Source organism: Triticum dicoccoides, chromosome 6B, assembly GCF_002162155.2.
Source record: "Triticum dicoccoides isolate Atlit2015 ecotype Zavitan chromosome 6B, WEW_v2.0, whole genome shotgun sequence".
Classification (NCBI taxonomy): domain Eukaryota; kingdom Viridiplantae; phylum Streptophyta; class Magnoliopsida; order Poales; family Poaceae; genus Triticum; species Triticum dicoccoides.
This window is the reverse complement of record NC_041391.1, coordinates 603,600,785-603,605,542: the sequence shown is the minus strand read 5'-3', so window position 1 is coordinate 603,605,542 and position 4,758 is coordinate 603,600,785.

Sequence of the window (4,758 nt, the reverse complement as noted above, 5' to 3'; positions counted from 1 at the left end):
GGAGGGTCCTCTTGGTACCTAATCATGCATAACATTCCTGATTTAGGCAGTAACCATGTCTCGAGAGGATCATATGAGATATCACTAAGGAGAGAAGTCACCTCGGTCTCGAGAGCTCTAGCTCGTGCTCTAGTCATGGGTCCTCTTGGTGCTTGGTGAGACGATGGAAGGTCCATGGGGATGACCGAAGGATGCTCCGTATCAAGCTTGAACTCCGTTGCTTCCGCAACGAGCTCCTCCACACCCTTCCGATGGAAAGTGGGTCGCGCCCGCCCTTCTAGGTCCGTGCCACTACAGATTCAAAGCAGAGTCTCCCCTTCCCCTCTGGCGCCAACATCGCCCGGGCAGCGATAGGGTGCTTCTGCATGTGGCCCCCATGCGGATGTGCATGCCGGAGTCGAAGACGAAGGCGACACGATGCGACCGGAAATGGGCGGCGGCTGCGGGGGAGCCCGATTCTTCTCGCTAGCGGGCACGCTCTGTCCCCGTCGACCCGGAGGAGGCGCTCCTCCACGAGGTGATGCAGAGGTCGCTGACCACGGCGGAGACCAACATGAGGCGCCCCTGGTGCAAGGATGTGAAGGCGCTCCGCCTCGATCTCGAGGCATGCGTTGGAGCGCCTTCTGCGGGAGAAGGAAACCGTCGCTGCCAAGGCTGCCTGCTAGCAGCGAAGCCTCCTCCTCCACCTCTCCGGCTATGTTTTGGCCGCATCAGAGAGAGGCACCACCATGGATGACGATGATGATCATGTTCGGCTAAAGTATGATTCTTCTGGCCAAAGGGCGGCTACATTTTTTCCTCCGATGCAATGTGCAAAAGGGGGGGGGGCAACTATGTCATGTTTGGAGTCCATGGCTTCTATTTCTGGAGCGGGTTACCGGGACGAAGAGGTGGAAGTCTTGGCGTCCCAAGTGGGCTCGTTCCCTGTGGCAGCAAGGTTAATTATGTGCAAGAGTTGTATGGGACCTGGTTGCTTTTTTCACTCTCTTTAGGGTTTTGTTTGCATAACTCGGTGATTGATTTGCAATATCTTAGTTTCTTTGAGTTTTGTTGTAACATGTAATGTATTTATCTTCTATATCTAAATAGCTAGCCCTCACTAAGTATTTTAGACCACAAGCAACTATGCCACCTTAGCATCCCAATAAGTTTTATAAAGGGTGATAACGCCCATACGTATGGCATACTAGACATCCGCCCACACACGGTGTGTGGCATGAGCAGGAGGCAGCCCACACGGGCTGTGCATGGGCAAATATTAGAATTGCTCACACATGTGGGTGCAGCTACTTCGTGCCACACACCCAACAAGTACTACTCATCCCTACCCCGTGCGTGTGGCACGAAGCAAATATGCCCACACGTCCTAGCACAGCTATGTTGGGTACCCGCGGGATGACGATTTAGTTGCCATCCGGGATGGCAAATGTAGTTGTAAAAGCATGGCAACTCTCTCTGTTTCGGTTAACTATGGTTGCCATGTCTAATTTATGGTAGTTGCTGTGTGTAATTAAACCATAGTTGACGTGTGTGATTAACTACTTGCCACATTCTTTTGTTAGTAGATCCTCTAGTTCTTGGGAATCTGTGATTCCAGATTTTATTTCTCATTCTCTTGTAAAAGACATGTCTATTATTTGAGAAGTAAAGTGTTTTACCCGTAAAAAAAACTACTTGCCACATATGGTCAAACAATAATTGCCATGTGTGTTTACCTAGTTGCCACGTGTGGTCCAACCATAGTTGCCATGTATGGTTAATCACAGTTGCCATGTGTGTTTATCTGGTTGCCACATACGTGCAACTGCAGTTGCCGTCTAGCAGCGAATGATAGTTTTCATGTGTGTTTACCTAGTTGCCACGTACGCGCAACTGCATTTGCCATCCAACAAAGTACGGGTGTCGTGTGCGCGAAAAAGCAGCTCGCCCACACACACGTGGACTAGGTGATGGCTGTGTGGGCAGAAACTAGTTCGCCCACACAACGCAGCTGGCAAACCGCGTGCTGCGTGGCGTGTGGGCGAACTCTCCAACGTCCACACACACGATGATGCCCACGTGTGAAAGGATCGATATAGCTGACTAGAGGGGGGGGGGTGAATAGGCAACTAACAATTTTTAACTTTTCTTTACCAATTTAAACTTTGCATCAAAGTAGGTTGTCTAGATATGCAACTAGGTGAGCAACCTATATGATGCAACAACAACAAGCACACAAGCAAGCAAGAGATGCAACACAATATGAGCTTGCACAAGTAAAGGTGTGAGATAACCAAGAGTGGAGCCGGTGAAGACGAGGATGTGTTACCGAAGTTCCTTCCCTTTGAGGGGAAGTACGTTTCCGTTGGAGCGGTGTGGAGGCACAATGCTCCCCAAGAAGCCACTAGGGCCACCGTATTGTCCTCATGGCCTCACACAATGCTAGATGCCGTGATTCCACTATTGGTGCCCTTGGAGGCGGCGACCGGACCTTTACAAACAAGGTTGGGGCAATGTCCACAACTTAATTGGAGGCTCCCAACAACACCACGAAGCATCACCACAATGGACTATGGCTCCACGGTGACCTCAACCGTCTAGGGTGCTCAAACACCCAAGAGTAACAAGATCCGCAAGGGATTAGTGGGGGAATCAAATTTCTCTTGGTGGAAGTGTAGGTCGGGGCTTCTCAACCAATCCCTAGAAAATCAACAAGTTTGATTGGCTAGGGAGAGAGATCGGGCGAAAATGGAGCTTGGAGCAACAATGGAGTTTGGGGATGGAAGAGGTAAGTCTTCTTGGAGAAGAAGACCCCTTTATATAGTGGGGGGACACATCCAACCGTTATGCAGCCCGCAGCCCGCATCTGGGCGGTACTACCATTGCTGGAGTGGTAGTACCGCTGCCACAGCGGTACTACCGCTGTGGCAAGGAGGCATAGGGCAACCAGGGCTGAGGGAGAAGAAGTACACACACTAGGGCGGTACTACTGCTCTGAGGGCAGTACTGCCGCTTCCTACAGTCGCTAGAAAACAGGGGAGGGCAGCGAGCTGAGCGGCAGTTGGAGCGGGTAGGAGCGGTACTACCGCGCCCTATTGCTGTCCCTACTACCGCTCCCCTGTGTGGTCCTTTATGGAAACCCAACATGAAAAATCGAGACCACAGCAGGGGCGGTAGTACCAGCGGCACTAGCAGGCGGTACTAACACTTAGCACAAAGCACCCCTTGTTTTGCACATCACGGAAACTCCAAAGAAGCAGGAAGAAGGCGAGGGTGCAAGGAGAATGTGAACGTGATGATTCCACCCATGCTCTTCCGAAACGGATCTCCTCTTGATAGTATGGCTATCCCTACGACTCAATTCCACCGAAAAGAAACGAAGGAAAATAATCCGTCTAAAGTGAAGTCCTCGAGGGGTAACAATCGCATAGTGCTCTTATATTAGATAACCTGAAAAGATTAATGCACACGATTAGTCCGCAAACGGATTGTCATCAATCACCAAAACAACCGGGGAAAATAATGCCCTAACAATCTCCCCCCTTTTTGGTGGATTGATGACAACACGGGATTTGCACAAAATAGTAACTGGAAATTTAGCAAACCCTCTCCCAACAAAATATAGACGGGCTCCCCCTAGAGGTGCGCACCAAGGAAATTAGCATGAAAGGCTATGTGCACATCTTTAGGATCAAACTCCCCCTATATTTTGTCGACAGGCAACATCCTTGCATATAAGAATAACAACAAGTACATCTAAGCAAGGACAAGCATAAGAGCAATAATATAAGTACCGGTAAAGAAGCATCTCACATGATAACAGAGTATAAGATAGGTTAGTTCACATATGTCTTACACCATATGGTCTCACTCACAGCCGAACGAAAGTGAACGAAAGTGAATGAACACAACGAACACGAGACACGAGACACGAATGAACACGAGACATGAGACACGAACGAACACGAACACACAAACACAAGACCCAAAGCAAATCCTTAACTCTCCCTGAGGGAGTCCCGGACTAGGGGGTGTCCGGATAGCCGAACTATCATTATCGGCCGGACTCCAAGACTATGAAGATACAGGATTGAAGACTTCGTCCCGTGTCCGGATGGGACTTTCCTTGGCATGGAAGACAAGCTTGGCGATACGGATATGTAGATCTCCTACCATTGTAACCGACTCTGTGTAACCCTAGCCCTCTCCGGTGTCTATATAAACCGGATGGCTTTAGTCCGTAGGACGAACAACAATCATACCATAGGCTAGCTTCTAGGGTTTAGCCTCCTTGATCTCGTGGTAGATCTACTCTTGTAACACACATCATCAATATTAATCAAGCAGGACGTAGGGTTTTACCTCCATCAAGAGGGCCCGAACCTGGGTAAAACATCGTGTCCCTTGTCTCTTGTTACCATCCGCCTAGACGCACAGTTCGGGACCCCCTACCCGAGATCCGCTGGTTTTGACACCGATATTGGTGCTTTCATTGAGAGTTCCTCTGTGTCGTCACTGATAGGCTCGATGGCTTCTTCGATCATCATCAACGACGCAGTCCAGGGTGAGACCTTCCTCCCCGGATAGATCTTCGTATTCGGCGGCTTCACACTGCGGGCCAACTTGCTTGGCCAACTGGAGCAGATCGAAAGCTACGCCCCTGGCCGTCAGGTCAGATTTGGAAGTTTGAACTTCACGGCTGACATCCGCGGGGACTTGATCCTCGATGGATTCGAGCCATAGCCAAGCGTGCCGCACTGTCACAGCGAGCATGATTTA